The 22783-nt window shown below is 41.5% G+C and overlaps 1 long non-coding RNA gene across 2 annotated transcripts in view; it reads left to right on the top strand.

Moving 5' to 3' along the window:
- LOC135407754 (uncharacterized) overlaps positions 1-22783 on the top strand; it is a 61113-nt gene that overhangs the window by 14732 nt on the left and 23598 nt on the right. For both annotated transcript variants that reach the window (XR_010427007.1, XR_010427006.1), the window contains exon 2: positions 11694-11793. This is a non-coding gene — a long non-coding RNA (uncharacterized LOC135407754). The remainder of the gene's footprint in view (positions 1-11693; positions 11794-22783) is intronic.

Raw genomic sequence — 22783 nt, forward strand, 5'->3', positions numbered from 1 at the left:
CATCCAGTCTCATCTTAAAAACCTCCAGGGACGGACAATCCACCACTTCCCTGAGCAGCCCATTCCAATGCCTGATTACCTTCTCTGTAAAGAATTTCTTCCTAATATCTAACCTCCCCTGGCAGAGCTTAAGACCATGTCCTCTTGCCTTACTGATAGCTGCCTGGGAGAAGAGACCAACTCCCACCTGGCTACAACCTCCTTTCAGGGAGTTGTAGAGAGTGATGAGGTCCCCCCTGAGCCTCCTCTTCTCCAGGCTGAACAGCCCCAGCTCCCTCAGCCTCTCCTCATAGGACTTGTGCTCCAGTCCCTTCACCAGCCTTGTTGCTCTTCTCTGGACCTGCTCCAGCACCTCAATATCCTTCCTGAACTGAGGGGCCCAGAACTGGACACAGTACTCCAGGTGTGGCCTCACCAACGCAGAGTACAGGGGAAGAATCACTTCCCTGGTCCTGCTGGCCACACTGTTCCTGATCCAGGCCAGGATGCCATTGGCCTTCTTGGCCACCTGGGCACGCTGCTGGCTCATGTTCAGCTTCCTGTCAATCCAAACTCCCAGGTCCCTTTCTGCCTGGCTGCTCTCCAGCCACTCTGTGCCCAGCCTGTAGTGCTACATGGGGTTGTTGTGGCCAAAGTGCAGGACCCGGCACTTGGCCTTGTTGAACCTCATCCCATTGGAATCAGCTCAACTCTCTAATCTGTCCAGGTTCCTGTGCAGAGCCCTCCTGCCTTCCAGCAGATCAACACACTCCCCAACTTGGTGTCACCTGCAAATTTGCTAGTGGTAGACTAAATCCCCTCATCTAAATCATCGATAAAGATATTAAACAGAACTGGGCCCAACACTGATCCCTGGGGGACACCACTAGTGACCGGTGGCCAACTGGATGCAGCCCCGTTCACCACCACTCTCTGGGCCCAGCCATCCAGCCGGTTCCTAACCCAGCACAGAGTGCCCCTGTCCAAGCTGTGGGCTGCAGCTTTTTCAGGAGTGTGCTGTGGGAGACGGTGTCAAAGGCTTTGCTGAAGTCCAGATAGACCACATCCACAGCCTTCCCCTCATCCACCAGGCAGGTCACCAGGTCATAAAAGATCAATTTGGTCAGACAGTATTGATGTAAACAGGATTTCTGAGCAAAGATGAAGAATACTAGTGTTGGTGTTTTCCTGTAAAGCTTCAGCTCGAACTTTTGGTTTACCAGTACTACCCAGGGCTTTCAAAAAGAATCATATGGATGCTTGACCTGTAAAAGAATCCATAGGTAAAATATTTCTACAACTGGATATGGTAGAGAAAAGAATCAACCAGCATATACATTTTCAACATAGGTGCATATTAACTAGAGTTTCATTAGAGACCAGCATTTGAGAGACAGTTTTCTTTTCAGTCATGCTTGTGTAGGCTTATTGATGACAGTAAATTTGAAAATATCTGTTTGAAAAGTATATTTGGTCCTATGTATTCACTAAGCATCAGAGGATTTGTGCTTTGTTTGACATTGCTGTATTTAAGGATATACTTTCAATCTTTCAAGAACAATTACACTATCAACATCTAAATTGGAATTTGTTGAAATACGGGCACTACTGTTCTATTTTCACTGAGGGTTTGTGTCTCCACAGAGGCAACATGGATAACCTGATGTGGCAGTTGCTCAGAATAATCTTACCTTTTGCAGCTGAAGTCCCAGTGAATCAGCTTCATTCTGTGGAAGTATGAGGACACTGCCAGCAGGCACCAAAAAATAAATGGTAGCTAAAGAGTATGTTGTCCTCACTGGGTCATAATTTTATGTCTTTGCTTAAGCACAAACGCCATATTCAGAACTGAATTGCAACAACCCTGAACTAGGTACTTGCCTCATCCTTACTTTCTTGAGCAATGGTAATTGACCACTATCTGAGACCAAAGAATGGACTAGGTGGTATTCCTATGAGTACATTGCCATAGCAAGCACCTTCATGGGGAGTTAGGCTGAAAGAAGTGTGATCCCCATTCTCATCAAGAAATCTTCAGTGGACCAGTAGGTCCATTAATTTTATTGCATTTCTTTGGTAAAATACAGTGACCACGCTTACGTGGTCATGTTTTTAAGGGTAAACAGTGACTGCCTTGGAACAGAAAGAGAAAAATCTCCTTATACAAGGAACAGGAGATCCAATCTGATATGTGGCAGTCCCACCATGAGATTCTATGGATCACTGATGAGTCAGGTTCTGGCCAGATCACAGGAAGGCCTCAGGAGAAAAGTGGGGAGATGAGCTGGCATTTCTGGTGCTGATGTCGCTAATTCTTGCCATGAGCTTCACAAAAGGTAAAAGGGCAAACAGCCACCCAAAGGTAGGAGTCATGCCTGAGTAATTTCCCCAGAAACTTTGTCAGTGAAGGACTCTTTCAAAGATCACGGTTGCAGAATGAGACCTGTCTGCTCGAGGTCCTTCTCTATTTGGCATTTACTTTTCAAGATGGCAAAGGAAGTCACACCATTCGTATGGCATGACTGCGTAGCTGCCATCTCACCCACTCTAGCTCTCCTCCCATGCCTAGGAGAGAGAGGAAGGAGCCAAAGGCGTACTCATCTGCCTACTTAGATGGCAGTCTTTTACAAATAGTAAGTTTGTAAATTTTGGCAGATAACAGAATGAACAAAGACCAAAAAGAATGGCCAGAAGGACACCATGGAAGAGAAATATTTTTTTTTCCCAAAAGAAAAGAAGTTGGAAAGGATATTGATAAAGAAAAGAACATGAGAGGAACATAAGGAGGAATGGGAGAAGAGAAACATGAATTCAGGGTGATGTAGTGGGGAGTAAAGAAGACAGAGTAGGCGAGAAAAGAAACCATTGCAATATCTTGCTAAAATGAGAATAAATAAATAAATTATTTATTTATTTATTAAATTTAAATAAAAAATTATTTATGCTTTTATTATCATGCTTGATTCTTGATGTGAAATTCATTCCTCTTAGTTAAGGTCTTAATTAACCTAATTACTATCTAAATTACTGTCTAAGTGCCATCTAAAGATGTTTCTTTCCTCCTGCAACTCATTATGGAATTTTCTTGTTACTTTGAATATAAATTAGAGAATTTGTGTAAGCAGTCCTACATACACAGCACTAGGTTTCAGAGCAAGGAAAGGGTACAAACACTTGGAAAAATGGTTCTTTGAATGATACCAGGCAATACTGGTATCTTAACAGATCTCTTAAAAAAGATTCTTTTTTGACTAATCAAGCAATGTTTCATCAATCTGTAATTATTTCTGATGATGTAATTATTATTAAGAAGTGTCTGTATTGGAGAACATTTGCCTTTCATAGATTTTTATTAATTACAAGATATTCTATGACTTGTAGCACTTTCTGCAAAGGATTTTGGGACAATACCACGTAGACAAATTATGGGGCATACTGAAGAATTCTCTTCCCTTTGGTAAGCTTGTGGGACAGGAAAAACAAATCTTATCATTTTTGTACCCACGTGGAAGTGATAGGCACTGTCACATCTCCTAAACTTTGTCTTATCATCTTTAGTTTCTCGTATCCATATGTTACTTTTCTATCTTGACCCCATGACCTTGTTGTTGCATCATTTTTATAGTTTTTCTAGAGAAGCAGAAGTGGTCTAGAAGTTGGTGTGTTTGCTGTTAGAACTTTCAAAGTAGTTTATCTTATATCAACTAGGAACAAATAAATGATGTTGGGGTGGAGATGCCAAAGAATTCAGATTTAGGCCATAAACAAAGTATTAATTTTGTCTCATATAGCAGACTCTGCTGAAGCATCTTTTACTGTTATCCCATCTACCCATTTCAAGTGACATAGCTGGAGTATGGGAAATGAGAAGTAGGCCCCTAAGGAGGGAACTCACATGTTGGGTTTTTTTACCACATGATAGAAACACAAGTTAGAAGGTAGCCCTGGCAGAGTGAAAGATGTATTTAATCTCTGGGTGCTTTTGGTTGCATCATGCAGCTTAACCAAAATAAAATTAGCCCTTTCTTCTAGTTTGGATTTTAGAAAAGAAATAAAATAGTTAGCACAGAAAATAGTTAGCACACATTGTTCTTCTGATTTTTTTGTCCTTTTTTTTACTGAAGGTAAGCTACCAAGAAGCAGCTCTGAAAGGGTTCCTCACCTTGGGGCCCTAATAAAGTCGACCTCCTTTGCTCATTCACATGCTGTCTTAACGTGTATATATGCAGATTCACTAAAAGAATGTGATGTCTGAATATCAGACTCATAGGAAACCAGCTTAAAAGAATACTTTTAATTTTTTGTTACTCCCAAAAATATATTTTGAAGAACCTAGCGGTGTTTCACAGTTTGGTTAATGAAAGATATTACTCAAAAGTTGAAAGTCATCTTGAACTTTTTCTTAATGAGAAGATAAACATTAGTTCTGCTGATGCTTTCTTTCTTTTCTTGAGTAATCTGACTGTACCCCATTTCCTTTGAATTTTGATCTTTTCCGCTTTGCGTTATACCTCTTTCCAATAGTATGGTATGAAATACTAACCAAGCACAAGCTTTGTTATGAAGGCTTTCTGTGGCTAGGACATCAGCAAAACAAAGACTTTCAAATTAGCCTCTACAGAAAAGAAGCTGTCCTGTTGACATGTTGTTGCAAGATCTTTCTTGAGAACTCTATCACAGCCAGCTGAGCAATGGCCTCATGCCATTAAGCTGAACAATTCGAGACTTTGCTGTGGATGCAGAGGAAAGAGAAAAAGAAGCCTACCGAAGATGGACTGTAGCCCTAAAAGAATCAGATGTACAGATGGACTGTAGCCCTAAAAGAATCAGCAGAAGAAGAGGACTTTGTTTAAGACAATGAACATAACTTAATAGGAGAAAAGTTATCAGAGTAGAATGATGAGTTTATGTTAAGTTGGTATTTGCAAGTTGAATGGTAAATGCCTATCCCCAGTTTCGTAATGGTTTGTTCCTAGACAAGAGCGTCACCCCTCCTACTTTATCCATGTTCATTTGTAGTCCCTCCCCTTGTGTTCTGTATCCAATTGCAACCTTCCCTTTAATGAACTCCTCCCCCTGTTTGTAATACTCCAGAAAGTTCTCTGAGCTCCCCTATATGAAGGGGAGCCATTTTAATAAAGTGTTCACTCCTGCACTACCTACAACCTGTGTTGGACCCTGAATGGACATTCCCCGTCACCCTTAGCTGGGCTGTGTTACTTTGCCTCTTTTACTTAGAGCTGAAGAATGTTTTGACGTTTGGAATACCCTACAGATTCACATGACTACGAGAAAAATGAGGAGATGCAAAGGATGGGAAAAATAATTTACATTGTGTGTTAGAGGCTTTCTGAGGCATCTCAGAATCTTTTCTTCTGTCACCTTTTTAAGGTGTGCCTGGACGAGGTGATGCACACAATAAGATGATTCCTCATTTCCAAACTTATGTGCCAGCTGCAGCAGCAAACTTAGAAGCTCAGTTTTTCTGGAGAGACACAGGCAATTGCTCCATTGGTGTGAACAGTCATATTGCTTTCAGCACAGTTTGGACGATTTACATTGGCTCGAGAAAGTCTTGCATGGTGAATTCACATTCTCATTGTGACAGAGACATGGCTCACAAACCATGTGAAGAAATTTTGGGGGATTTGTGACCCCACAACCATAATTTTAAGCAGTTCTTCATGAGAAGGAAAGTGCTATTCCAGGAACAATTTGTGATTTCTGAACAATATATTAGCATACAGTTCTGAACAGGAAATTAGTTCAAGACGCAAGTTATGACTGGCAGACCTCATTTATATGCAGAGAAAGCATCACCTACAGCTTTCTTGAGATTGGCCTGTGCTCAACATGCCTTCACTGATTACATGAGTTGCCTGCAGCTCCGTTTTGATTGCACACACTGTATCCCCATGCTCTCTTGCAGGAGAGAGTTACACAGAACATGCTGTTCCATAGGAACTTCCTTTGACAAGAAGTCTGTCTTCTCTGTTATGTCTATCATACCAGACATAAATCAGTGTCAATATACCACTCCAAAAACAGTCTGGGCCTGCTCTTCCTTCAGGCAGCCTTAGACAGTTGGCACACACTGCCTCTGTCCCAAGATCTGGAGAGAGGCAGGTGCTCCTACAGCATTCCCAAATATATGAACATTTGTCAACTGAAAGAGAAACATGAGTTTCATGAAGAGGCAAGATCTTCCTGTCTTTGACCCTGTGAGGTTTTTTCCTATTTCTTTTTGACTTTGTGCATCTTATCAGTGGCTCTTTATGTCTGCCCAGTCTAACCAATTGATTCCTTTATCTTGTGATGCTTTTGTAATTGGCTTGTAATAAATTATACCCTGCTGTTTAAGAATGTGTCAAATATTGTTTTAACTTGTCCAGTGCAAATGATTGAGAACTAGAGACTGAATCATAAAACAACATAGATTTTTGCTGGTATTAAACAGACCCTTAATAATTCTGCTGTCACTTACATCTACATAAATCCAGTATGAGTACGCTGGCCTCAAGTACTTTCTCAGCATTTACACCACTGTGAGTGGTGGCAGATTTTAACTCTTCATTCCTGTGGTGAGATAGATGGACTCCAGGCCAAGATATACAGAGTTCATTGGGAAAGCAGTGAGTAATGCTACACAGTAATTCCAAGAGACTAAATTAAAAACATTGGTGGTTGCCTGAGGATGCTATATTCCTGAAGAGTATGGCTAAGAAGTACCCCCTTACTTAGTACCTAGTATTGCAATGAATCTACCATGGATAAAACCAGAAGTTCTTAACATATATGCCATTAAACTAGGTAAAGTATTATTTCCTGTACTAACAGGACTCAGATAATATGAATAGGCCGTCAGGCAAAGACCACAATTTTCTGAAAAGAGCGATTGTTTTCCCTATCACTGTGAGTCAATCTGGTCTCCGGACTGCTCCAGGCTCTTCTCACTGCAGCAGACTAGCCAACTGCATAAAATTATGTGTCAAGGCTTTTGGCAGTGCAACCTGTTTCCCACAGAACACCAGAGAATTGAACTCTTCATTTAAGTCACTGACTGGACTGCAATCATTGAGCTCTTTCATACAGGCTAGAAAAGCTCATCTTTCAGCTGTTACTTTGCATGAGGTCTTCTTTTTCCATTATTGTGGCCACATACCACTGCCAGTTGTACAGATTAAAAAATAAATGCTATAATCCTCCACAGGCCCTTGACAGTACCGTTCACACATCCTAGGGGTAAACTTTTACTCAATTGCTTCAGAATTTCATTTAAATAAAAAATCCTAGAAAGTAGATGGGATGTTTTGTACTGCTTTACCTGCACAAGGAGGTGCAATCATTCTCTTCATATTTAAAATCCTGGGCATGAATCATTACAACTGACCCATATAGAAGCAAGGAGGGTCAAAGCCTGTTTTCTTTCCCTCTTTAAAATGCCAACAGAATTGTACGTTAACAGTGACTCATGTTAACCTTAGCTGAGTTGGTTGAACCTCAGGAACCCAAAGAATGACTGTTGTTTTATACATTATTTAGAGATTCCCTATAGAGACTCCCTTTAAATGAGGAGTGTATAGGCTGCTAGCTCTGGCATCTTGGCAGGTGTTTTTGATGGCATGTGTTAGAAATCAGGTCCCACCTAGGGAAACCTGATAATGAGACAGATGGCTGCTGTGGACCCAAACTTTTTCTCAGCAGGGACCCAGAAGTGCAGAAAGTTTTGGTGCCAGTGGTTTAGAAGTGGCACCCTGCGGTGCTGATAGCAGAACTTTGTCCATAAGAGGTACATTTATAACACTTTTTCTGGTCCCTGTAGTTCACGTTCCTTTGCTTTAACTTAGGACATGTGGAAAAGCGCACACATACTGTTAACATATCTGGTACAACTTCAAATTGAATGTGAGCATTTGCTCTGGAGGAAAAATTCTGACAGATTCTGTGCATTTCCTGGCTAAATTTGGTCCACCAAGATTTACAGCAGTGACTGTATGATACACATTGTTTTTTTTTGAAAGTCTTTAGTTTTGTCTTGTATCTTATTCAGGTCTCCAATTCTATTTACTGTGTCTAATTTAGGAAGATCCTCTGTTTTTTTGTCCACTTCATGTACCTCTTGGAAAATAAGTGAAAACGGGCATGACTCAAGCAATAAAAAGTCCTAAATAAGGAAAAGACAGATAGGCACTTATGGAACTTTTAAATGAAAACCTGACACAGGAAGAAGAAATAAGTCTAACAAATAAACTTCTTATTTGTTGAAAGATCAAATAGAATCAAAAATTGAGCAGTAAATAGAACACATCTTTACTTTCCATGCTGCAGAACAATAGAGCTCTCCTTGCAGACAGAACAATTGGAAGAGCTTGAAAAACTTATCATTCAATTCTTCATGATTTTTTCCTCCATTGTTCACATTTATATGTAGCCAAATCTTCAAGTCTTGACCTACATTATACTCACTCCCTGCCAAGACAAAATTGACACTGGGCCTATATTGTTGCTAATGCTAGAGTGTATGAAACATTAAGGGTGGTGTTCTCACAGCTACTGTTTCTCAACAGGGAATTTCATGGCCTTTTGAAGTAATTCAACATATTGTTTGCAGAAAAGTTCCAAAGACAGCTAGGCACCTAAATCACTTACTACTTTGAGAACACTGCTTTAGAAGGACTAAAATGAAGTCAGGAGCTTGGCCAGAGACAAGCAGAGTTTCAGGTGGGAGTCCTATAGAAAGTATTTAATTTATAAGCCAAAGTGAGATTTCTGTGACTGCCAACCTGCTTCAGGCCCCAGCTTGTGTCTGACCACCATGCAGCTCCCTGTTTCATGTATCATCGCCAGAGATCTTGGAGTGGGAACTGTGCTGACAGCCCTTCTGGCAATGCTCAGGGCTAGGTACATGTCATTCCTCTCTCATAGCAGCGTTGGCTGTACAGCATGATCAGTCGTTGAAACTTGCTCTGGTTGGTAAACAGAGCAGGAGAGACTTGCAAGATTCACAGGGAGAAGGTGTTTAGCAATGTTGCTCCTCTGTTTCAATGAGCACACTGAACACAGAGGGTTCTTCAACAGCTTCCCAGCTTCTTGCAATGCCATGCACAGAGCCAGGCCTTACTTGAAGGAAATATGAATTCCCATGCCACAATTTTGTTTCTGTAAGCCAAGTCAATGGAATAGTCACCCTTCTGATATTTGTAAATAAGTTAGAGCAGCATTTCCCCTGTTGGAATTAACTGAGTACCTAATTACAGTGAATGAGAACTATTCTTTCGTGGCCTAATTAGAATATTGAAATACTGTACTTATCCTCTACTAAGGCCCATGTACATCTGCGTGACCAATCTTTCTTTAAAAAACAAAACAAAAGCATCAAAATGACACATGGGCCTATGTGTTGGTAAAAAGACAGGAGCAAACTTGTGTATGTCCTACCATGAAGGTATTTTCTGTGAATTGGGCCATAGGATTGCAATTCTAAGCAGCCACACAATTAATTCTTCAGTTATGCAGTCCAATTAGGACAAATGCTTCCTTTCTAGTTCAATTAGAGATGGGTAAGCTCGTTTGAGCTTATTTGTATAAAATATGTGCTCATTAAACAAGGCCTGGATTTTGTTCAGCTTGTTAGAAATGTTGTGAAAAAAGAGCTTTCTCACACTGCCTCTGGCCTTTTTAACCCTTAAAGAACCACAAGTCTGACAATGTATCAGTTACCCTCGGTGTACAGTACACTTGCACCTCCCAGAAAAAAGGTGATTGTGCTACAGTTGGTACATTTGCAAAATTCATGCAGCCATGGAGATAAATATCTGCCACCATCAGATATCACTTATTGCAACACCTATCCCTGTGGGCTAATGCAACTAACTGAAAATGGGTTCATAGGGTTTGTTCATCTTTTCAGAGCCCTGGCAGCAGAATGAAAGAGAAACTTCCTGGCTGACACAGAACCTGTCTGCTGAGAAAAGAGCAGGGGACTTACGAAACAGTATGTGAATATCTCTATGGGGAACGAAAGCAGAAAGGTTTACACTAGAACTATACAGTATGAAGACACAAAGGGCACGAAGTCAGTTGAATTGTTCCAAGGAAAGACAATGCCAATGATTTGAGCCTACTGTTTTTCCCCTTCCCTCCTCTAATGTTAATTATTTCTTTTGTGAACTTGTCTAGTCAGCAGAGAGTAGTTCACTTCTGTGATGAAAGCACCTGCATGAATCTCATGCTGAAAAATGTCCTGAAGCAGGACATCACTTATTCAAACAATACCTGCAGAAAATCAAGCACTCCATCCTTGTGAGCAGGGCAGATTTTCTTCTGACATGCTCCTTCAGCCTTGGGTCTTTGAAGTGGAAAGGACGAAAGATTGAGCCACCTTCCAGGCTACATGTGCCACAGAGAAATGAAGCCTTACCAGACTGTCAGGCACAGCTGAAAGCACCCAAGCCTTGGCAGAAGCCGTGGTACAGGGGCAATGCAGAATAGGAAGCTCCCAGATGGCTAGAAAAGGCATGAGGGCAGACTGTCAAAGATTAAAATCTAATTTATCCCTCTTGGATCCACACATTCCCCCATGCTGTCAGCAAAATGGACAAATGCAAATCACAGGCTACAAAGTGGTAGATGGCAGCCTCAGCCAAATGAGCTCTGGGGCATGACACAGCTATCTTACAAATGCAAATCCACTCCTTTTCTCCTGCACTCGAGGGAGATTAAGCATGGAACAAGTGCGCATTCAAATATTGTGTGCACAAACACAGCTCTTGCCCTTTGAAATCCTGGCCCTGAACACCTCTAGTTTCTGCTGCAATGATTAGACCTTTGGTCTGACAGGCAGAGGAGGAGAAAGCTGAAGTGTAGTTCCCAGGTCTTCAGGTGATTTCCATAGGGCAGAAAGAAGCCCATAGACTAAACAAAGCTTGGATTTGGGGGTTGGAGCTACTCGTTCAAAAGCTGAAAGAAAATGGCGTGGCTCTGGAATCATGACTGTCTTGACCTATGAGCTGCTTGCAGGCATTTGCAGGTTGACAAAACCTTTGAATCAGAGGGAAGATGTAGCACATATACAAGATGATGTTCTAAGCTGTGCATCTGGGACCACATCCAAAGTCCACTGAACTTAACAGAAACCTGGACTTCAGAGACCGTGTAATGATATAGCAATGACACATAACTCAGTCCTACAGGCAGAGGTTTGGGCTTTCTCCAGTGCATGGTGCTGAGTTTCTTACTGCCTCAACATCTGCACTTTCAGGATTGCCTCGTGTGTGATATATGGTGTGAAATAAAGACATTGTAATTTTTAAAATTTTATTTAATTACTGCAGATTTATGATGACATCATGGTATTTATGACCTTGTATTTTCACAGGTGTCATGTCGTCATGTCTTAGTCTGAATGGTTGCTTCATTACAGCTAAATGGGATGAGGTTGAGGGGAAATGCTGGTTTTGAGCTGAGACCTACTGGGACCCGTCATGTCGTATTAAAAAATAACTAAGTGCAGATCTTTCTGCAGCCATGTGTCAGACAAAAATAACACCAGAATCTCTTTTTAAGGATATGTTGGTCCCAAGATGCCTTTTACTTTCAGAGGGAGAAGATTTCCTAAATAATAAACCAAAATGCAAAGGGGAGACCTTCGTAATTGGTAAGATGAAGCACCAGTGCAGAGGTGTATCTTCTTTTCTCTCTCACTCTGTTGACAGGCAACTTGAAGCAAATAGAAATGCTAAAAGAGAGGACAATGACCTGAGGAGTGGGGGGTCTCCCCATCAGTCACACAAGGGGAAGAAAGCTCTTCTGGAGGTAAGCAGCATGAAATTTTCTCTTACTTCTGCAAGTGAATGATGCTTCACTACAAAGGAAATTTTCTTTTACTCTTATTTTCTGCTGTGGCAGTGAGTAGAATCATAGGGGGTAATTTAACTGTCAATGTGCTTGTCCCTCAAGGTAGGACTTTAAATACTTTCCAACACGTTAATAAATATGTAGGCCAAAAAAAGGAGAGAAAATATAACAATCTGCGGTTATCAAAGAGACTTCAGAAAATTTTTATTTTTTGGTTAGGTAGTAAATGATCTAAGTAGTGTTAGTATGGCCATGATTGCCAAACATAAGTCAAAGCCATTTCAGCTGAGGTTCCCCCAGCTTCACTTTCTGACTGCTAGCAAATCATTCTGATTTTATTTCAAACTGTAATTTGGTATCAGATAAGTGACTGGCCTAATTCCCAGCTCCCGTGCACCTTTGCCCTCATTTTATTTCAAACTTTATTCTAATTGTCAATATCCTCAAAAAAGCCAGGCTAAAAATGTGTAAAAGGGTTACTTTCAGTTATCAGATGGTGTAAGATACTTATCTGTAGCTATGGCAGTTTCTGACGTTACACAGAGAAGAAAGAAAGCAAACAGCCACCTGAGGGCATAACTTTTACACCAAGCATTGTTTGCCCTAGTATGGCTTAAAGATTTTCAGTAAAGTAGTTCAAAAAATTCCAAGATATGTAAATATTCTCTAGAACAATGTGATATATCTTTTCAACCCTGATTTTACACCATTTTTGCTGAAAATAAAGACCCATGATTCTCTACAACGAAGTGCGCCCTTACTTTTTCTGCCCTAATGAGTAGTATGGCCAGTCTTCGCAAACGAAGATTTGGGAAAGGTCATTGCCCTTTGAGCCTGTGCAGTGGATTTTTTAGGTGAGACACAGTGTGCGCTAAACTGAGCCCACCCTTTAATCCTAAGGTTCATCTGCCAGGGCCGAGTGAGCTTGGACAGTGGCAGCGAGGTCCTCAGGGCGTAGGTTTGTTTAGAGTGACCTTCTCTTAGATGGATGGCCTTACAGGGCTGACGAGCTCCATCTGCCCGGAGGGGTTCCCTGACCGGGAATCGAACCCGGGCTGCGGCGGTGAGAGCGCCGCATCCTAACCACTAGACCACCAGGAGGCCCCTTGCCCTAATGAACTGACAGAGTAATGACACAGATATTCCAGTTAACACTAGTCCAAATATGTTAAATTTACTACAGGCAATTTCCCTGTGGGTAAAAAAAAAAAATCTTTGAGCACTCACACAGCCCAGAGAGAGGGAACAACTGTCCTATCATCATGCCAAGCACTTGGAACAGGAGCTATGTTTTGTGTCATGTTAATAAACATTTACAATTGCAAGAGGTTAAAGGTGGAAGGGGAGTGTGGATGATAGAGATACCTCAAGAATTTGGCTGGCAGATAACAGGGAGGGCTAAGAGGTCTACAATAAACTAAGAAAAGATCCAAACGAGAAACCTTGCAGGATGAGGAATGTGCCTGGCTAAACCTGCTGGATTTGCTGCATGTTCCACTCCATCTGAGACTGAAGAGAATATTTTTCATCAGTACATCTCCCTTCATTTCACTGAACAAAGAGATACAAAACTGCAATGTCTGTGAGGCTGTTCATGGAGTCCTGATAACTGGGGCCAAACCTGAGTTACCAACAAGAGGATTTTCAGGTACTGCTGTTGCTTCCTGGCAGTGAGTCAAGGAGGATGCACAGTTCTTGTTTTGGCATCAGGCAACAGCATTGTCCCTCAGCAGAGGTTCTTCATGAAGTTAATCAGATTTAGGATATGAAGCATAAACCTTGCATAGACTAAAAGAAATTATAAAATTAGATGTCAGGAACTAATAATCATTTTTCATAGTGGAAGTTGGTCATCAAGTTGGTCACAAGGATTTCAGATTCAGAAAAGGGATATTAGAATCTACTGATTCTATCTAAGTTTCTATCTAAGATTCTATCTAAGGAGGTAAAGATGAAGCCCAATGAAAAAGAACTACAGAAAGGCTTCACAGCACTAAGACATTAAGCAAGAAAATGGCCAATGAAATTCAGTGTAGACAACTGTAAACTGATGCAAAAAACTGAGACAAAATTTCAGTTGTACTTACACTATGAGAAGCTCTGGTGGGGCTGTCTCTATACGGTAATAGGATCTTGGTTTTCACAGAAAAAAAAATCAGCTATTGGTCTATGTGGGTCAGAATGGCAATTTGAGTGCTTGGAATTATTTGAGAGAGAAAAAAAAATCAGAGTAGAAAATGCAACGGTATAACCTTGTGGTGGGGGAAAAAAAGTTTTCCCCCTGGAGTTGAAAAAATGGTAACCCCCGAGGGGGTGGTGTCCCTTGGGGTTGAGCCAACCAGCGCTCCTGCAAAATATAAAGATATCACAACCAGACTGGAAAAGAAGGTTGTTGTAGTTGTTGTTGAAGAGAGAAGTGGCCATATTGTAGAGCCACAAGGAGAAGAGGCAGGAGCCTCTCGGGGGCCACGGCCTCCCAGCCCCCAGCTGGGGTCATAGAAACTCGGAAACAGTGTTAAACTGGACTGAGGTCTGTAACTGAGAAGCTGGGAGTTTTCTCCACCGTGGATGGGCAGAAGGAGCAGCAGCAAAAACAGCACTGACTGAGAACAGTGGCAGAGAGCCAGAAGAGAAAAGGAGAAGCAGCAGAGACAGCATGCAGCAACACAGAGAGAACTTTTGCAAGGAGAGAGAGAGCCAGCAGCAGAGAGAGAACTAAGCTCTACAGAGACAGAGTTTTGGGGTAAGAACTGAGCCAAACTCCCCAAATCCCTCTGAGACCTCCTAGAGAGGAGGAGGAGATGGACTTCTATTTGAGAGAAGTCTTGGAGTGCAGCATGCACCAGAGAGAGGAGCTGAGAAGCTCAAGATGTCCCGGAGCTGGACCGGGACGGCCTGACAGAATGCGGAGGGGGTGACCTTGGCCAAGGCAGCAGCTGAGACAGAGCACAGGAGCTCTGATAGAACTCTTGAGGCAAAGGCTTTCAACTGAAAGCTGCCCGAGACGTTCCGACTCGGGTGAATCCCCTGAGGAAAGGGACCGTCACAAAGACCCCCTGCGCTTCGTGATATGACGTGGTGACACGAGCTTGTCCCTGATATTGCAGCCCATGGAAGAGAGGGGGGAGAGGAGACCCCCTTGTGTGTAATGGAAGGAGATCCAGCTGCAATAGTCCAGCTACAGCTGCTGCATGGAAGAAGAGAGGCTGCTGCCCTGAGAGTGGAAAGGATCTTTCCTTTTCCCTTCTGGACTTTTATTGGAGGGAGAAAAAATTGATCCATTGTAAATACTGATTTATCATAGGAGAGATAGTTAGGACCGGGACCGGGACCGGGACCGGGACCAAGATCGAGATCGTGGTCGAGACCGGTCTGCTGATCTGTCTCTGTAGCGTCTGTCCCTGTGGTCATCTTCATAATCAGAGCGCCCGTAAGGCTCATCTCTCTCAGGTCTTTGTCTGTAACTAGAATCAGAATAGTCTCTAGAAAACTCATTCCTAGATTCTACTGTTTCTTTTATATGGCGCAGAACCATACACAGCATGCTCACAGGCGTTTCTGGCATGTTTGGAAGCATTACTCCTGCCAAGATATGAACATATGATGTAGGAGCACCCTGGATTATCTTCTTCCACATGGGCATTGTGCAAGTGGCAACCTCTGGGTCATCAGTGACGGGATCGTAATGAGGGTCCTCATACATAAGTTCCAGCAATGCCAATTCTCTTAGGTACTGGATGGCGTCTTCTATCTTGGTCCACTTCCTCACGGGGCACGGTAAATAGTCTTTAAATGGAAACCTTTGTCTCACACTTAAGACAAGTCGCGCCCAAAGACTGAGGTTGGGTTTCTCCTCTGCAATTAAGCGATCAAGTTCACGATCTCCGGAGATGGAAGCTAGTTGTTCTGCTTCAGCAGTTGACAACATGTGACCTCTAACCCCACGGTCTCGGCATCGGAGCAACCATGATAAAATTCGCTCACCAGGCCGTCGAGTGTAATCTTTTTGTAAGTCCCGGAGTTCTGATGGGGTCATTGACCGCAACTCTGTAGTTTCCATTTTTTGGGGTGGTGCTGCTCGTGGAGGTGGAGTTCTGGCACTGGCATCAGTATCAGTTCCCTCTCCGTTATCTCCTGACCTGTTTTGCTCTCCATCTGGTCGTAGGCTTAAAGTTTCGGGCGCTGGTACCCACGACTTCCTTTTCACTACAGGGGCGAGAGGTATCTCAGGTGGTGTAGTCTGGGTTCCGCTTTCAGTGCCTGTAGTAGAGGTGGCGCTGGTCTCAGGTGGCAGGGTTTGAGTTTCCGCCTCAGCCTTAGTCTTCCGAGCATAGTCCACAGCAGCTCTATAGGCACTCGCCAGGCCCCAGTACAAAGCAAAAAACTGCATATTTGGGTCCTCGTAAGAAAAACACCCTTCTGCCAGACGACGTGCCACCTCATCAGGATCAAACACCTGCTCTGGTGTATTGTATTGTAATATTTATTTGTACAGTGATTGTAATATAATTCCCTTCCCCCGATACTGAGTCTTGTGTTGTGTCTGGAAAACCCATCTCACAGTGGGGTGAGATGTGGGAGGGGGGCTTGGACTCAGGAATTGGATTTTCAGTACGGTGTAGTCTCTCAAGGACACAGAAGAAACGGAAAAGGCAAAGAGAAAAACACCAAGAGTGATCAAATGCTTTTGTTCAAAGAACAATTAAATAGACCAGAGGTCTATGGGAAAGACTACTGAGGTTGTTATTAGTAGTTCCTAATGAGGTAATCAGTGCAATGGGAAAAAATAATAGGGAAAATGGGAAAAAAATAATTCCTGCATCATTTCCTCTGTTGCAGGAATAAGGGGACATCAAATGAGATGAGTGCGGAAAACAAAACACGAAATACCTCTGCACTGAGCGTGCAGTTAAGCTAGGGTGCTCCACAGTGGGGGCATCAGGGCAGTGTGCATGCTAAGTATGCAGAGTTTCAAGAAAGAATTGCACAAATTCAGAAGAGAAAAATCTGATGGGGCCTACTGCTTATGAAGGCCCAGGAAATTACTGAACTGCTTGTCATCAGATATTAGGAAAGTATTCAAGGGAAATACACCTCTTTCTTTAGCATCTGGTGTTGGACACTGCTGTATAGACAGGATGTTAGGCAAGGTCAGCCTTTAGTTCTGTCTTTTCTAAGTCTTTAATCGCCTTTCTGTTTGCAACACAACACAAACAATGACACAGCTGTGAATGCTTTTACTCTCTCACCATCACCACCATGGTGATCCAGATAGCTGCTGGCATAAGAAATCTGCTCTTATCCTTGAGCTTCACTAGGACCATTTCCCAAAATAAGCCAGTGTGTGATTAACTTTGGATGTAGCTCTCATTGACTTCTGTAGGACTTGGTTTAAAATTATTTATCTGATTAAGAATTTTGCTGAAAAAGAAAAAACAAATTATTACTTTGATGAAAGCAGCCTACCATGTTTATGTCTTTCAACTGTAAGAAATCATACCACCAAGCAATGAGAAATATGTATGGAAGCTAATAACCCTTTTTAAAAAGTTTTAATTAATCTTCTCTCTGTTCCATTTTTCAAATTGAGTTCTGTGCTTTGAATTGGCAAATGCTGACAGGCTTCTTTATAAACATCACATCTATTTTTTTATTTTTTATTTATTGCACAAAGACAGGTGAGGACCAAGAATATGTCTCCCTTTGTGTAGCTGGATAGTTCTTATCTAGCAAGACATTGGCTGCTGAATTAGAGGAAATATTTCATCCACAGTAAAACTGGAGAAAAGATAATGGCAAGTCTGGATAATCTGGGTGAATGAAATAACAGAGATGATCACATTTCTAGACTGTTCTGTTATTTGTTCTCCTTGGGATATATTTCATCACCTTCTTTTCAATACTAGTGTTAAGCCCTTGAAGAGATGATTACAAAATGGATGAAAAATTACTGTGAAGCAGGGAAAGGTGAAGAATTCATGACAAGTGTACTGATGTACTCATGCTAGATTCCACAACTTTGAAGACACATTTGCTACTCTCCAGAAATTGAACTTCTTTGAGGAGTTAAATCAGAAAAGCCAAGCATTATAGGTAGTTTGCCCAAGAAAGATATGAGGTCCCCCTGTCTGTAGGTGACAAACACTTCACAGAAAGCTAAAACCTCAAATTTCCCTCCATTGTCTCATGGGATAAGATGGCTGTACAAGGTTTCTCCTCAGCCTGTCTGGACAAGACAACCCATCCCCAGAAAAGTTTTCATCCCAGGAAAATGAAAGTGTTGAGGCAGGGACATGTTTCAGCCTCTGAACTGCAGTAATGCTAATTGCTTATTTCTTACGTGACACCATAACAAAAGAAGGCCTATCTTTGGGTTTGTGATGGTGGAGCAGAAGAGTCTGCATGTTCTTTCAATCTCTTCTGCATCTCTGCAATCCAATTCCCCCTCACGCCACTCTTAAGAGATAGAGGAGTGAAGTTACTCCAGTTTTGAAAAATTTATTTGAAATGTTAAGCAGACTGCTTAAGCTCACAGGCTTCTGGCAGCATGCAATTTCTTCATTTCCAGTTCTGAGTTTTCATCACAAAATCTTCCACTAGAACCAGAGTTCAGCCTCTAGGCACTTCTCTGGAGATCCAGTCAAACCTTCCTGTGAATGCAGAGTGGCTGCAGGCAACCCACATGTGTGAAGAAGAAAGCAGGGATCAGAAATTTATTTATTTTTGTCAAAAATGATCTACTGGAACCTCAAGTACACTTCCACTCTGAGGACTACATTACAATAGAGTTCACTATGTCTCTATTTAACCATGATATTCTTTTCTCCAGTTTAATCAGGGTAGAGCCATGTCCACTGCAATCTTTTGAGGCCCATCCTTTGTTCTTTTGGTTGGCAGATTACGGCATTGCACTAGGACTCATCGAGGTTTTCTGGTCTCCAAAAACCTCTCTCTCTCTCTCCCAGAGACACCTTCTAAGCTTTTCATTCTCATGGTAGGACTTACTTTCTTAAACATGAGGATGTCTGCCTTGTCCTTGCATGTGTCAGGCACTCATTATAGTTCAAGCTCTGCTGCAGACATCTGTATTCTGCATCCAGGAATGTGTGACAAATGCCTGCAAACAGGTAAGTATCTTCTAGGACTCTCCTGCTTAGCAGCTACTGTGGGGCAACAGCAAACAAAGGGTCCTGACAAAACACACGTATCATCGCATCTACTCTTATGCTTCATTACAAGCCACGCCAGACAGGCTTTGTGCACAAAAATAGTTCAACATCTACTCATATTCATTGGCAGCCCTGGGATCCAGTATGTTTTCAGTTTAATTCCCAGCATGTCTCTCTCTCCTTACTCTCTCAGGGAGATGAGACTGGATATTTTCTAGAACACCCACCTACCTTGCATGAGCCTGGACCCAACTACTACACAGCAAACAGAATGTTTGTGATGAGGCCCATGCAGTTTCACCAGTCAGAAAGTCAGGTTGTCTAAGAAACTCCTCAGGAAGGGTTGCTCCACTGCTGAGCACATCTGCTCAGATTCGTGAGCTCTGAGTCCCTTACCTTGTGACCCGTTTGACCTGTGGCAAGGGCATCCAGGCTTTCTGGTCCACTCTTGCCTGCACAGCGAAGGATCAACACCCTTGTCACACCTTGGGCTATGAAGCTGAAATGGTGCTAGAGGTGCCCACAGTAACTGTGTGGGCTGAGCTCTCAGCTGGCTCTTCTCTGTGTGTGCTCTGCAGTCACAGTGTGTCTCTCACCTCTTATGTGGACATTGACAAACCAGTAATTGTGCAGCTGTCGTGCTTATACTCCCTTGCATATCTATGCAACACAGTGCCATCCCACATGAAAAGTCCTGCCCCTCCTTTTTGCTCTTCAGTTGTCTCTTTCACCCCACTACTTCCACTGTTTCAGATCTGAACCCTGTCCTTGTTTTCCAACTCAAACTCCCTTCTTTGTCACTTAAAACCTGTGGCACAGAGTATTTCAGGTGGAGATGAGTTTATGGCCTCAGGTATGCAACAAGACTGCAAAATAATTGCAGCCTCTCCAAACATGTTACGACTGGATCTTCTCATTTGGTTGTTGGTGCAAACCCAAAGGTAGGAGCTCAACATCTGCTGCTTCTTGCTATTATTATTATTATTGTTGTTATTATTATTATTTATTATAATATTGACTGGTGCAGTGAGAGACTGTGGAAGCGCCTGATTGGTTTGACCAAACTTCCCTGACAGATGTTTTCTAGTTGTGAAAGGAGCTGTCATTCATAAAAACCAAGAACTTTTTAATGTGCCCAAACACTGGAAAGAACATCATAGTTTAGTGGTGATTTTCATATTTTGAAAGGTAAATTTCTAGCAAGCATATATAGTAATTGTATTTGTACTTGTTTAAATTAAAATCCAGCTCTATTGGTTGCTCTTAGTCCATTTGACTTCCAGCATTGTTCTGAGCATCTTCAAAGTTCTAAAATGAGACATCTCAATTGATGGCAGAAAAGCAGTTAGTAGAAGCAAAGTACCAGAAACCTACTAACTCTCTAATCAGTTATTAAAGTGACTTTATCAGACCATAAATTGCAGCTATCGCATTTCCCTATAAACAGACTTCCCTACCCTGGTACTGGGGGCTGACATCTAGGACATGTTTGAAACATCACAAAATGGGTTACACATATAATTTCTTTGAGATCATTCGGAGAGATAAACTAGAATAGATGAGGTAAAGGAAGAAACCAAAGGTGGTTTTGGTCCTCTGTTTCCCATACTTCCTGCAGCTCAGGAAGTCTCTCTCCCAAAAGAGACTCTGAATGCCAGAAAGTTTCTCTGCTTATTTATTCTAGTTGCACTCAAGCTCACAAATCGTTATGGGCAAATTTCTTCTCTTTCTTTTAGCAAAAGGAAAGTCACGCTGAAGTTCTGACTCTGATGAACACAATATTTACTCTATTTACTGAGCATCAGGAAGGGAATGACTGGATATTGACTTACTGACAGTAAGACCTACTTCCAAGCACCCTTCTCTTCTTGCTTTCTCTTTTCTCATGTCTGCCCTCTTACCTCACAATATTTTATCCCTCTCCACTGAGATCACCTCTATACATCCAGATATGGACCGAAATATCTTCTGACAGTCTTGGAGCAATAACAAAGTACTGGATTGAGATTGTTTCCTTATGACAAATGAAATGAAAATGCTAGTTACAGTGATACAGATCTGAGCAGCTTTTGGATGCAAGAGGTTTTTAAAACCTCATGGTTTAAATCCTGATTCCAGTGTTTGTGCTTGAGTTTCAAAATACAAATTGTTCATGTATTGCAGGGCAAATAAAAACAAAAGAGTAGTCCTATGCAAATTTGACTGTGGAGCCATGATTTTTCAAATGGTCATTTTCTCCTACTTCTGCCTATACAGAATTTTTAGCTTTGAATTTTGTTTTTTTGCTTTATGTTGAGCAAGACAAAAATCAAAGTACAGTTCAGATACAGCCACAGAAAAGTTCACAAAGCTGGTGAAATACAAATTTTGCAGGGTCTCCAGCAGAGTACCACAAGTAGGTTCCACATTCAGAGACACTGGAGACAACTTTGCTTTGTAGATTTGCAAACCTGTGACTAATCAAAATTCATTTATGGAGTGCATTGCAAAATCTGAATCCAGATGTGTTTTGCGTCATTTACAGTTTATTGGGTACATTTAGCTGGAAAGCACATATTTTTTTACTCTCCTTATTGGGCAATGTTTGCACACAAAAATTCCTTAAGCAACCCACAAATTGTCTTTAAAATATTAATTCTCCTTGTACCTGAACATTTTAAATTTATAAATATGAACTCATCAAGGTGTGTAACACTGCTTTTCCCAAGATACTTGTAGGTATCTAGACTTGAGATACTCCATGCAGTCGCATAAGAAATCTGGTGATAACTAAATGTTCACAATAGGGTAAGCAATTAAAGAATTCTGTAATATATTGTTTTCCTATACTATTTGTCATGGAGATATTCATCTGCAAAAAAAAAGACAGTAAAAAATTGATTTTTGCAATTTAACAGGCTAACTTTACATCAGCTAAAGAACAGCAATGTATTCTGAAGCTCACTTAGAAATGTGCACATGTATTTTAAATGCGTAGTCTCAAGTATACAGAAGCTAATGCACTTTGTATCATCCTGAATGAATTTTAAATTGACAGATTTATAGAAAAACACATGAGAACAGGAGAAGTATTTTATGCATTTGAAAATCCACAAAGCAGATCTGTTTGGGCTTTTCCATACAGCAGGGGAATCCATCATTTTTCAAAACTCTGTTCACACCATGGGTGATTTCACTGCAAAACTATGGGTTTATTACATTTTTGAAATTCCTGTAGCCAGTGTCAACTAGAGAATGTTTAATATCATACCTGACAGAATACAGGAATATAAAAAGCATTTATCAGTTATGTCAGAAGCCTTTGAACTGCATTTCTACTTCACTCTTTTGTTTATCATGGTTTTGTGTGAAGAACTGCTCTTCTCAGTTAAGAGACAGCCCAGTAACTACAGTAAGAAACATATCTTGAATTACTTACATTATTGAAAACATTGTAACCTACTGTCCCTAGAGAGAAGAGCTGCACACTCACATGCAGGGAACAGAATCAAGGACCTGCTGTTTCCTAGGATTCATATGCCAGTAAAATCCAGGGGTTTTTTCCAAGCTTATGATAAACTTGGCTGCTGTATAGTTCTTTGAAGGAAGAAAGGGATCATAACTGAAGCATGGTTGGAATTTATTTCATCCAGCACAACCCAAGCAACAGCTCAGGTTTGGTCTCACACTTGTGCATTGATCAATACCTTATGCCAACATACTAACCCATTAATCAACACAGAAGGAGCAAATATTATACCAAAAAAAGCTCCAGCAAGACTCTTAATTTCACAAATAAA

The sequence above is a fragment of the Pseudopipra pipra genome, chromosome Z (assembly GCF_036250125.1).
Source record: "Pseudopipra pipra isolate bDixPip1 chromosome Z, bDixPip1.hap1, whole genome shotgun sequence".
Classification (NCBI taxonomy): Eukaryota; Metazoa; Chordata; class Aves; order Passeriformes; family Pipridae; genus Pseudopipra; species Pseudopipra pipra.